The sequence below is a fragment of the Lygodium microphyllum genome, chromosome 17 (genome assembly GCF_053477565.2).
Source record: "Lygodium microphyllum isolate KBCC chromosome 17, Lygodium_microphyllum_v1.1.10, whole genome shotgun sequence".
Classification (NCBI taxonomy): domain Eukaryota; kingdom Viridiplantae; phylum Streptophyta; class Polypodiopsida; order Schizaeales; family Lygodiaceae; genus Lygodium; species Lygodium microphyllum.
The window spans coordinates 109,473,315-109,487,233 of NC_141151.1; positions in this window are offsets into that span (position 1 = coordinate 109,473,315).

Sequence of the window (13,919 nt, forward strand, 5' to 3'; positions counted from 1 at the left end):
CAAACCATATTTCTTACCATGTGTAACATTCCTGAATCTAAAACACACATACTTTATATGAAACTCCTCTTAGGAGGCTAAAAGTTTAGGATAATGGGAAATTTTTTTAATTAGTTATCCCTCTCTCCTCCAGTTGACTGTCCTGCTGGAGGAGAAGGGAATAGTAATGGCCACCAAGCTGCTTGCTGGATGCCAACCCGATGACACGTGGGGGAGGGAGGATCCCCTCCCCTCACCTATTTAATCTGTGCCACGGGGGAGAGGCGACATGCATTTAGGCTGTAAATTGAGAAGGTGATCCTGGAGGATAGGGGAGCCACCATACTACCAAAAAGTGACAGAGAGGAGGAAGCGAGAATCATTGTGGAGGGATGAAGACGCTACCCAATCACCATTGAAGCTACCGCTGCAGTCCACCCCTACCCTCCATCACGTTGCCATCTGCCGCTGCAGTCCGGCCTTGTCCATTATCACGCCGCCATTGATTACTTTTCCCTTCCTCCCACGTGGGCCTCCCATAAGCTTTAGAAGCTTCTTGGGGAAGCTTCTAAAGCCCCTAAGAAGCCCCCCTTCATGTGCCTCTTTTAAGCCCCTTTTTCCCCCCACATAAAATCCCCTCTTCAAGGTTTTATACACCCCTTTCTTTCCCCCTTTTTCCCCCTTTTTTCCCACCTAGGGCATCCTAAAAACTACCCCTCGGGATCAAATAAAAAGCCCCATTCCCATGGCTTTAATAAGCATTAATCTCAAAAGGGTTTTCCTACCCCCCTTCCCGGGATTTAAAACCCTTCCCGTGGGTTTTTCCCCCCCACATATTGCTTTAGGGTCCTTTAAGCCATTTTCTTTATAAGTCCTTCAAAGGTTCATCTAACCTCGGGGTCCCTTAGAACCCCCTTCCTATTGACCTTCGCAAAACACCCTCTTTTCCCCCCCTTTTTGCATACCACAAAGTTACTTTATTTTTCCCCTTTCCATGTATACAATTTGCACCGGAGGTTCTATGAAAGGAAGGAAAAAAATTCATAAAGGACAGTGGAATTACAAAAGGGAGTTTTGCGTGAAAAAGAAGACAGCCAAGGTCATAAATCTGCATCCAAGAAGATAAGGCCGCATTCACGATGGCTCCTAAGAAAGCACAAGGCGCAACCTTAGGAGGATCGTCTCCTAACGTCCATGTGGACATTTCACCACAAGTCCAGGTTTTTCTTCCTAATTTTGATTTATGTCATTATAATTCAATCGCGCATGGATCATTTTTGGAGATAGGATGCATTTTCCGTTTTAAATACTTTGACTAATTTAAAAGAGATAGCTCATGATGGAAGAATTTGGTCATTAGTATTTTTCAATAAAATGAACAAAATAAAGCAAGCATAAGATTTCTATGCATGTCTAGCAAGTGGGTTTTATGCATTAATTAGATTAATTAATGCCCATCTTTACAAAAGGGAATTATGATAGTATACTTCAGCATGGAAAGAATAAACCGCATATTGCATTATTGAACATCTTTTTCGAAAGGATTCTTAAAGAAAGTTATTAGCAACCGTAGCAAATTGCTAGGACTACATGAAGAAGATTTAACTCTAGGCAAGTGGTCTTAAAACTCAAAATCAATGAAACGTGGTGTAAAATCTGCAAACAACAAATTCATTCGGAAATGAAAGTAGAAAAAGGCTGCATATTTTTTGCATGAATCTTGTTTGCATGTTGTAGGATGATCAATTGAAATTAGGCTATAACTTAACCTATGCTTGACCTAAACCGAAAAGTTAGGGTTTGTAAATCAACTTACACGTAGACAATGAATCGAGTTCAAGACCAGAGAAGTTAAATTGGTTTAAACCTAAACACCTAAAAACTACAAGGTACTCATTTAGGAAGGGTTAATTCAATGCAACATATCCCAAAGAGCTAACTAGGGTTAGCACATTGAGGACATTTACCTAGTCGCTTGTATTGCCAAAGCTGAAACTCCTATACCCTAAAGAGTTGCCCATCACGGAATGTAGGGACAATAGGACATACGTGCGAGAAAAGATCTAGGGTTTTTACCCTAAGGATCTCTTGCTAAAAAGATGAAACTCAGAACCCTAGGACCGACAATGTCGGCCTAATACAATCAGGAACGGATTGTCATATCTAACCATGATACCGTGATTAGAAGACACCATTGATGGGTAGAATAGTCCCATGGATTAGGTGTGACATTTGGCAATAAGTTGCAGAGTCACATGATCTTGTGATTGGATCACAAGGGAATGGCCAATTCCTTAGAATGAGGTTAGCAGATTCTTACACAAGTTATCTTACAAGAGGATGAATAATCACCCTGATATAGTACCTTTCTTGGGTAAAGCGACCAAGATATGGGGATTAGATATTTGCATGAAGCAAAAGACCAATCAATGAATTGGAATAACATATTCACTGCTAATAAAACTTAAGTTTTTGATTAAGTCAAGTTAACAGGGTACGGCCCTAACCCAAGGATACAAGGGTTAACAGTCAAACTCTTGGGGATCTTGCCAAGTCGCAATTGATCCCAGATCGAGTGCTGGATGCATTCGGAAAGAAGGATTTGCTCCTTAGCAGTTGGCCAAATAACGACCAATGGAAATGATTGTTCTTGTAATAGTTTTAAGAGCAATGTTTTGCTTTGTTTGCTCAAAGAATTAAAGGATAAATGGATATCTAATGCTTTAGGTTGAAGGCCTGAAGGGAGAGGCAGCTTTAGTTACCCTCGACTGCCTGCCTAACCCTAACCAAGGGGGTTGTTAACCGCGCTGGGAAGGTGGACCGAACCTGCTGTGAGAGGTCTCTCCGTTGAGCGCTACTTGGAACAAGAGGATGCTTGGGTTCCAGGGGGGGCTCTAGCCGTAAATCCCTCGCCTTCCGGGTCCTGCACAAGAGGCCAACGTGACTCAGGATTGGATCTCAAGGCTCGCATACTAGTCTACGGGTGGACTCTTGGATTAGTAATCCCTGTGGATTGCTGGATAGCCTTCAGGCGGATTATGGATAAGCCTACTAGCTGGACTTATGTATTTCAAAGATAAATATGATAACCTATTGAAAAATAACTTGTTTGACATTGTTTTTCTATGTCAAGTGCTATGATTGTGTGAAGGAACCAGTGCCTAATGAGTTAATTAAGGAAGCTAATTGATACATGTTGAACTAAATGTGTTAGGTAATTAAATAACTAAAACAACTTGAGGAAAGTGCGGAGGATGTGGCAATATGTTCGTCCTACGGATGGGTGGTCCCGGTTATCTGGGAACTTTTCTCAATCATGATGGACAACGAGAAGATCGTTTCAAAGGATACAAGCAGAAAAAGGGCGCTGACCTAGAGTCTAAGTTATAAATGATCCCAATTTACGCTGTTTTAGGGGAATGGAATGGGACTATCCCTTATTGGCAGAGAGGTTGAGCTTCGCATCCCTCTCGTTTTCCATTCTCCTTGAACCAAGTGTAGCATGAATCCGCTTCGGACGTGGCATTTCTACGTAAAGTAGTTCGCTCGAGTTCGACGCTAGTTGCCGTTAGAAAAAACCCTAATTCAGGTCGGTCCTAAGTGGAAATGGCTAGAATACTTCTGCTACGTGGTAGACGCGGAAAGCCCTAGATCGCAAACCCCATAACATTCCATGTGAGTGCTAGGCAGAGCTTTCTAGACATCCTTTCTGATGGACTGCTAAGACGTGTCCTAAAGATAACATGTGAACACATTACAGTTGGTATCAGAGCCAACCAACGAAGGATTTTTTTAAATGAAATTACAATAAGATGAAGTAAAGCAAATGTTGTTGTTCCGAACATTTTCTTACTTTCGATGCTGTCTTGCAGAATTACGAAGCATGGAACAGGTTCTTAGTGTTCTGCATCATGTTTATGACTGCGATGCATTCCCCGGACTATCAACAAAGGGTTAAGATGATGAACATCCTAGAGCATATCTATAATGCATCACCTTTGTACATGGAACAAAGATGGACCGGTTTGCATACCTTCAGACCAACCTAAAGAGGATCAAGTGGTTGGAGGACCTGAAAGTCGTGAAGCTGTTCATTTTTGTGGAGGCTCATGTAAACTCAACTTTACATATTCGAGGACGGAGGGTTGAGCTGAACTCATATGTATATGAGGAAGTAAACCGTGTAATCCCCACCGACAGGATCAAAGTGTTGGGGTGCCATGAGAAGAATGGGTTCCAGAGGAAAGGATACCCTGATCTTCCAATGACTTACCGATTCCTGAAGATCCAAGACCCGAAACCATACTACTATCTAGTTCTTGTAGATAAATGTAATACAACATTATTCTCCCCAAACTAAATGTAAACAGTTGCCCTATCATCCAAAGAAATGTTGTATTCTGAAAGGGCTATACCCATATAAATACAATAAGACTTCTTTTTATCAATGTCTGCTTTGTCAATGAGAATTGATAAAAAGTTAAGAGGTTAGGATTCTTGATTGATAGCTGAATTGGAAATGAAATATAAATCACATCGTTATCGTGTAATAATGTGAAGAAACCTCTATCCAGGCACAACCCCAGGTACAAAATCCCAGCTCGCCTCCTACATCAAGTACTGCTATAATCTAGGGGAAGAAGTTTCTTCTCAAGCAGATTAAGTCACCCGAATTTGACGGGAGAGAGGCAGATCCATCCAAGCAGATGCTGAAATTTGGATTGAATCCATGGAGGATAACTTTGAAGCAGCTGGTACTGCACCCGCCAATCAGGCTATGCTCGCCAAGCTGAAGCTCACTGACGAAGCCAAGCTTTGGTGGAAGCAATGGTGCAGAGATCAAGAAATCGCGGAAGGATCCATTACCTGGGACAAGCTGAAGAAAGCCGTGAAGGGAAGATACTTACCACCTGTGTATCGCACGCAGAAAATGAATGAGTTCTACGAGCTAAAATAGTTGGGACTCACACTTGACGCGTACTACTCCAAATTTGTCTCACTTCTTAAGTATGCGCCACAGATGGACATGACACAGTAGGTGTCAAAATTTTGTGCTGTTTTAAACCCGCCAGTGAATACCTGTCTCGAATCCATGTGCCCATCTGATCTACAGGACACACTCATTCGAGCTGCCCCTATAATTCAGAAGGTGCATGCTAGACCAAGGGGTAACAAAACTTGGTCTTATAATGACCCGAACAGAGGAGAATTCAGGCCTCAAATGAAGAGAGTTCAAGGTCAGAATCAGGGACAAAGAAAGAAAGCAAGGACTAATAATGTCAACAACTTTGTTCCTATTCAAAGCAATGGTAGAAACCTCTGTTGTTTCCACTGCAATGAGCCCGGTCATTTCAAGAGGCAATGTCCTAAGCTTTGAGGAGGACATCGCCAAGCACCTTTCCAAGGAACGGGCCATGGAGAGGGAGCCGCTACCCGAGGTAGAGGAAGAACCGCCTGCGTTGCCAATAAGCAAATAAGCGAAGAAGAAGAAGATCCCAACCATGGAAGCAGAGTTTGAAAGGGTGACAGTTCATGTCGCTCTTCACAAGAAAGGGTCGAATCGCCAATTCTCGGTGATTCAGACACCGTCAGACTATCAAGGTAAAGGTTTCAAGACCTTGATTGATTGTGGTAGTAAAAATTCCTTTATCTCACTAGTTTGTGCAAAAAGATTAGGAATAGCCACAGTAGAAGCACCTATCTTGCTTGTGGAATGGGCAAATGGTCGCGAGGTTACTTGTACTAAGCAAACTGCTAAGGTGGAATTCTTTATGGGAGGAAAGATGACTTCAGTCAAATTCAGAGTCATGAATTTAGGTATCCATGAGTGTCTACTCATAATGGATTGGCTTAAACCTAATGACGCCCACATTCATTGTGGAAAGGGCCAAATTTCCTTTTGAAACTCTGAAGGGGATTTAGTCACAACTCAAGGTGAGGCTGGAGTGCCAAAAATCCAATTGGCCAAAGCATCTTGGATCATAAAGGGAGTCAGAAAAGGACTACATGTCTACTTGATTAAGCTCAACAAGTTAGATGAGAAGCAGGAATCTAATAAAGGACCTTCATGGCTAAAGGAATACGCGGACGTATTTCCTGAAGAGTTGACAGAACTCCCGCCTCAAAGAGAAGTGGATCATGAGATCAAGTTAGTGCTAGGAGCCGCGCCAATTGCAAAGAGACCTTATAGAATGTCCATACCAGAAGCCATTGAGCTGAAGGAACAACTCAAGCAACTGCTACATCAGGGCTACATCCGTCCTAGCATTTCACCATGGGGAGCTCCAGTACTATTCCAGAAAAAGAAAGATGGAACGCTTTGACTATGTATTGATTACAAAGGGTTGAATCAATCAACTGTCAAGAACAAATACCCTATTCCTAGAATAGATGAGCTTCTTGATCGTCTTCAGGGTGCAAAGATCTTCTCCAAGATTGATCTCAGGTTTGGTTACTATCAAATAAGAATCAAGGACGAAGATATCCCAAAGATGGCCTTCAACACAAGATATGGACACTTTGAGTTCTTAGTTATGTCATTTGGGCTTACGAATGTGCCTGCCACCTTCAACAGGTTAATGCAAGATATCTTTAGGCCATATCTTGATAACTTCCTACTCATATTCTTCAATGACACTTTATTCTATTCCAAACAGGAGGAAGATCATGAACCCCAACTTCCGATTGTCCTTGAGACAATGAGGTCACATAAGCCATACGCTAAGATGAATAAATGTGCATTCTTCAAACGTCAAATTGAATATATGGGATTCATCGTATCAGCGGAAGGAGTCTCAGTGGACGCAACCAAGGTCAGAGATGTGCTAGAATGGCCAATACCAAAAACTCTCAAAGAAATATGTAGTTTTCTTGGATTGACAGGATGGTATAGGGTCTTCATAAAAAACTATGCCTTGATTGCAAGACCTCTGACGGACTTACTGAAGAAGCAAACTTCCATTGCATGGTCAACTCCCGAACAAACTAGCTTCGATAGATTGAAGAAAAGTTTGATATCAGCACCTATCCTAAAGCTTCCAGACCTTAGTAAGAAGTTCGAGGTAGTAACTGATGCTAGCGCACTTGCCTTAGTATGTGTGCTCATGCAGGAAAGTCATCATGTATCCTACTCTTCAAGGAAGCTGAAGAGTCATGAAAAGAATTATGCTACACATGATCTAGAATTGTTAGCTATCATCCATGCTCTAAAGCTTTGGAGACACTACCTGTTGGGTAACAAGTTTACTCTAGTGACTGATCATAAGAGTCTCAGGTGGATCTTTACTCATAACAAGCTCAACATGAGGCAATGTCGGTGGATGGAAGTGTTGGAGGAGTATGACTTTGAAATCAAGTACCGATCCGGAAAGGAGAATGTAGTTTCTGATGCACTCAGTCGCAAGGCATTCCTTAATTCTCTAATCTTGCAAAATCCATCAACAGCTAGATCTCTAGCCACAAAGGTGTCCATGCCAAACAACCCAATACTTGAGTTACCTAGAGAGGAAGGATGCCATGATCCAGCCTATCAAAAGATGCTAAGGGAGATCTCTATCAAGGATCAGGACCAAAAGCTGCAGGCTAAGTATCATAAATTCTCTATCAATAGTGGACTTGTCTACTATAGAACAAGGCTATGTATACCGGCAAGCCAGTCACTTAAGCAAAAGATACTATGGGAAGCTCATGATTCCCCTTTCTCAGGACATCCTGGCTATGCCATGACTCTCAATGTAGTTAGGAAGAGCTACCATTGGGAGAGGCTTAAAGGCGATGTTCTCAAATACGTCATTGAATGTTTGTCTTGTCAACGTATCAAAGCCGAACATGTCAAGATGCTAGGGAAATTGCAACCAAGGAGAATATTTCTCTATCTCTCACATCTTATCAACCTTCTTATCACTTACCAACATCTCACTTGTTATCTACTTTGCTCAGACCTAAGTATTGAATTTGAGTTTGAAAAAAATTCACTCTTGCTAGGGTTAGCATATAATTGATTCTCTTTCAACAATTTGAAAACCAAATATAGATGTTCATAATGCTCATTCTCATTCTTACTAAAAACCAATATATCATCAAAGAAAACAATCACACAATTCTGATACTTTAAAATTATATGATTCATCATATGACTGAATGTAGCTAGTGCATTAGTCAAACCGAAAGGCATAATAAGAAATTCATACTAACCAAATTGAGTTCTAAATGCAGTCTTGAAAATGTCATGTGTATCCAATCGAACTTGATGATATCGAAATTTGAGATCTATCTTGCTAAAAATAGTGGTTCCTTGTAGTTTATCCATGAGGTCATCTACCCTAGGGATGAGATATCTATTCTTAACAATAATCTTGTTTAGGGAATGATAGTCAATGCACATCCTATTGGTATTATTTTTCTTCTTAACTAATATGACAGGTGTACCAAAAGGAGAACTACTAAGCCTAATGAGTCCTTGGTTCAATTGTTCTTCAACTTGTGCTTAGATTTCTTTCTGTTCAATCTGATTATGTCTATAAGATGCTTTACATGGTGGTTGAGAATCTAGGATTAAGTCTATTATATAGTCTTCCGGACATCTAGGTGGTAAACCAAGTGGTAAATCAGTAGCAAAAGAATCTTTAAATTGTGAAAGAAATTATGCATGCCTAGGATGCATCTGATTTCTCTTAGCTTCAATTTCATTCACCCATAGTAAGTATGATTTGCTACCTTTTCTCAATGTATGTTTAGCGTGTGTGTGACTAAGCAAGGGAAATTTATCAAAGGTATGCGTTCCATGTAATGTGATTTGTTTTCCATTAAGATGAGTTTTCATGGAATATGTGGAATAATCTATGTTGGGATTATATTTGTGACACCAAGGCATTCTTAAAATAATATCACTAGCTCGCAAATGCACAACCAAGAAAATTCTGCGCTCAACATAATCACCGATTTTCATCTCTAAGTCATGAACTTCTTGTGTACCATTGTATCTAGTGCCTAAAAATGTAGCCTTTATGTAGTAATGAGTTGGAACAATAGGTAAATTCAATTCTTTTACCAACTTTTTGGAAATAAAATCATGCATGCTTCCATCATCATGCAAAACAGTCTTTTCTTGACCATGCACAAAACATTTCATTGTTAATAACGAATGAGGATTTTGCATATCTAGTAAAGTATCTGACGCATCATCGATGTAATCATCATCTTCTGTGAAGTCTAGCATATTTTCATGGTCTTCGTCTTCAGTTGCTCCCAAGTGATTGATTTAAACAACTTGCTTCTTGGATTGACAGTTCACTGCTAAGTGGCTAGGTTGATGACACTTGTAGCAAACTATAGGCTTTTCTTTGGAAACATTATTGGTGATGGCCGAAAATTTGGATATGTTGGGATTTGGAGTTGGGATCTGGATGGAGAGAAGGCTTAAGGTTTGAATTTTTATTTGATGGTAAAGCAAGAGGTTGAGTCCAGGGTTTACAAAAAGAAGAAGGAACAAAGTAATTTTGACTGAATCTTCAAAAGTTAGAATTGAATTGCTTTGTACCAAAGTTACCATTAGTCAAAAATTATGTGGTCACTTTTCTCGTCCACGAATTTTGTCTTTAGCATCATGTACTAAAGGAATCACATCCTCCAAAGTCTTTGGCTTGAACATATTCACTTCTGCATAGAAGTTACCAAGTAAACCGAACATATACTTGCGCTTATGGATTGCCTCATGAACATCTTCAAGCATTTGAAGTTGTAGTAAGGCACTTCAAAAATACTCAGTGTATTGCGGAATGGATTCACAATCTCTTTGTTGCAAAAGATCACACAGTTTGATTGCATTTTCATGGAATTGAGATGGAAGAAAATTCTACAATATTTTCTTTTGAAAGGCCTCCCAACAAGTAGAGGGACAATCAACACTCTTACAGACAACAGTCCACCATAATGATGCTCTGGCTACTAGATGGTTAGTGATGCATTTAAGTTTATCTTTTTTAGCATATTTCTCTTCATGAAAGTAGTCATCAAACTGACTAATGAAAGCAAGAACAATTTTTTCATCATGTTGCCCATTAAAAGTATGGAATTTGAAATTTCTTTTACTTATCTTGGCTTCTTTCTTGAGAGAGTGTGCATCGAGTGTCATGTCAATCGTAGGTCGAATAACATCTTCAAATTGCGCTCTGTCTTGATCAACAGTGGATCGTTGAAGTGTAGCTAGTTGTGCTTGCAAATTTTGATGTGCTCTTCGCTCTTCTTGAAATTGCATCATAATTAGGTCTAATTTTTGCTCCATATTTAGCTTTGAAAAATCACCTTCACCTATAAAATATTTCATGTTTTGATCGGACATTCTGCAAAAATCTCAAACAACCTCATACGCTCGAAATCTCATTAGAAGGATGAGCATAGCTCAAATTTGGGTTTACAAGGCTTGCTTTTTAAAAAAAAATGTATTTTGATTTTACGATCTTGCTTTTTCGCGGGTATGACAATTGATGACATTCTTCTTCCAAGTAAAAAATTCTTCCGTATAAACTGCATGTGTGAACAGAGGCTTGTTGGAGTTTTGAAACGGGTCCGAGATTAATTCGATGCCAACTCCCACTATGGAAGAGATTAAATATTGAGTCTTTAGCCTTATTAAGGCTTAAAACTTTAAGCTTTATATAAAAAGTTTAACTAAATCATTTGATTAGTGAGATAGGATAGCGACATCGTTTTGATGGCGACGACTGTAGCCAGTACATGCCGCATTACCGAATTGAAGAGTTTTGAAGTTTAAGATTTATAAGCTTAAGCATTAAGATTAATGACTAACATAAACTTTTTCCATTTTCCTCTTATAAAAATTGTATTGAAAAAGGAGCTTCAGAAGTGGTCCTTCACCTCCAGGGGGAGGTCCTTCACAATCTAACAATACAGGAAGGGGTTCTTCACTGCCAGGAACACAGTTATATTGATGATTAGTTGCGAGACAGCCTGTAGAGCCCATTTGTTCCAAGAGCTTCGCCTTCAAGTGAGATGGTAAGCGATTGGGAGTCCTTGATTCAACTTCACTTTGATACCATTGGTGTGCAAATCGAATACTATATGTGCGCGTAGTGAATAGCGGAAGGTCCCCAATAACAAAGAAATCTACAAAAGCTTCATAAAAGCAAGAAGAGAGTTTGTACGACATGAAACAAAAAGACCAATTGGATGCAATCTCCCCCCATGCCTTGTTGAGAGCTTCACAAGCAAGGCATGCATTTATAGATTTATTAATCTCCAAGCTAAAAAATAGTACACTTTACAATTAGCATGCTTTTGGCTTTTTTGTTTTCTTTTTGCCCAAATAAAGAGTAAGGAGTTTGGGCATCCCAAAAATCGGGCTATGCCCAAATACAATGTCAAATGATGGAATATTTAAACTGAGTGCCTATGCACATAAAAAATAATAAATATTTATTAAGTGCTTTAATAAATAAGCGCACCTAAACAAATATTGACACCACGACTTTAGTGATAAGATACGCATCCATAAAAAATAATAATTCTTCTAGGTAATTTGAATACATGCCATCACCCAATGCTTTTCAAAAGTGAATACTTAGGAGTCTTCAACTACAAAATAAGTAAATAGGTTGGAACTCTGTCCTAACCTTAATTTAATATAAGTCCACTCTAAACTCATAAACATTCATTAATTTAATATGTATTTTACGGAATCATCTATTGTGGAATCACCCACGTGCACATTAAATTAATCTGACGCTCGAAAAGGACAAGCTTTCCAATCAACTTCTTGCACAAGGAATCCACATTGTGTACGAGGCTTGGCAAATAAATATAGTTTTATGGAATCCACCGAAAAACCTCACAAAATCCACCATCAAATATGCCTCCTCGCATCAATGGGATTGAAAAGAAAATTCATAAAGTACGTTAGCATTCTATTTGGAAATGCCACCACTAGAATATCTATCAATGGGGAAATGACTGAATCATTCCACTTAGGAGGTCTATTAGACATGAATGTGCTCTAGCCCCTGTTCTTTTTGCCTTACAACTCATTCTCTGGGTTAGTCTTGGCTACTACAAGCTAAGGAAAAGAAAGGGAACATTAAAGGCATCAATTAATAACAAAGATGTGATCTTAAATCAAATTTCCAATGATACAAATGGAACAATCAACAATGATCCTATATCTCTAGTTGCATTCTAGAATAACATGTAGATATTTTGCAAAGCCCCAGGGTTTGTCTCATTAACCCTACCAAAATAGAAATTAAGACCCTAATTAACCCATTGCCTAGATGATTGATAAAGGTAGGATGCAAGGAAATTGAAACAAGGAAGGTCTTCAGACTTCTTGGAATACCTAGGGGCTTTGGGGTCTCAATGAAACAAAGATGGGATTGGGTTTTGGAAAGAGTTAGGTAGAAGCTTGGAAAATGGAAAGGTATTTAGCTCAACATGGTAGGGAGATGCTTACCACTTAAGCATATCATAATCCCATCTACTTCCTTGCCTACTCTGGAAACCCTCCAAATCTTGAATGAAACAACTAGAAAAATTAAGCAAGAACTTCCCATGGAGTGGAGATGGAGATAAATTCAAAATTCCCAAAGGAGCTTGGATAGTATGAACCACCCCCAAGAAATAGGGTGGATAGAGTTTACCTAATCTACAAATCTTGGCTAATAAACTAATAGACAAATGGGTAGCCAAATCTATCAATAGAGAGGAAAAGGACTGGATAATCCTACTAAAAGATGCTACAAAGCATTTTCAAGTAGAAGGGTTTCCTAAGCAAAAAAATCTTGACCCATTGACGGTTACTATTAGCCATGTCAAACTTAAATATAAGGAATGTTCAACGTTAGCTAAAGGAATATAGGGAGCATGGTTCAAAGTACAAAAAAATGTTGACCCCAGCCTCCCACCCAAATCTCGCATTAATGTGGAGCTCCTCAGACTCCCTATGGTTTAGCTTCTTTCATGAACCAATAATAGCAAACGACCTTAACAAGGCTCACAAGCTATTTAGAAGAGGGACTACGGTCTAGAGTGATATCTACTGCCAAGACATTAAAAAATGGATGATAGAAGAATAGCTACGATAGGTGTTTAACTTCATACAACATGAAATAGAGCTAATCGATAGAAGAGCCTAGCTATGGGGACCCCACCTCTGTTTAATCCTCATCAGCTTAAATTTCCCATTCAATTATAGAGGAATCTATCTTAAAGGGGACAAGAACCTCCTCTCTCTTCCTGATCTGCAAATAAGTAACATAGGTTTGTGTAATAAATTGAATGAAAGGTGGTACATCAGTTGGAATACAGATCATTGGAGTTACATATTTACCAACCTATGGGCCCAAACCATTCCAACTAAAATTTCCTACCTTATGTAGCTAATCGTGATGAAAGGATTGTGGCTTAATGAGAAAGAAATGAAAGCTGGAATACATAAAGCATACATCTTTTGCATGGACTTTACATTGAAGACACTTAGTGCTTGCATGTGCATGACAATGTAGGTCATCCATATTTATGAATTTGTGTATCCTGATACATTGCAAGAAGTAGATCTACTATCTCTAGTGAAAAGAGTTTGTGGGAGTATCATGTAGGGAGTACTTGAGTAGTCTAACCTCATAGGAGGTGCTTTCTCTAGTGAGTCTTCTATAGAAGATGAAATTGGGGTTCAACTAGTTCTTAGATATTGAAGCTTAAGATGGAGCAGATGAGATCAAAACATTCCTACCCATGGATGATTTGCCTCAAACCCATTCAAAGAGGAGGATTTTCTACCATTTTCTAATAGGTTTTGAGTGTCCTATTTAAAAACACTTCTTTTTCTCTTAAGTATATAGACAAAGTACAGATGGAGGAATGCTATATAAAAGAGTTATTCATGTACACAATGCATCTACCTTGCTATTTTGGAAGGATATATGATAATT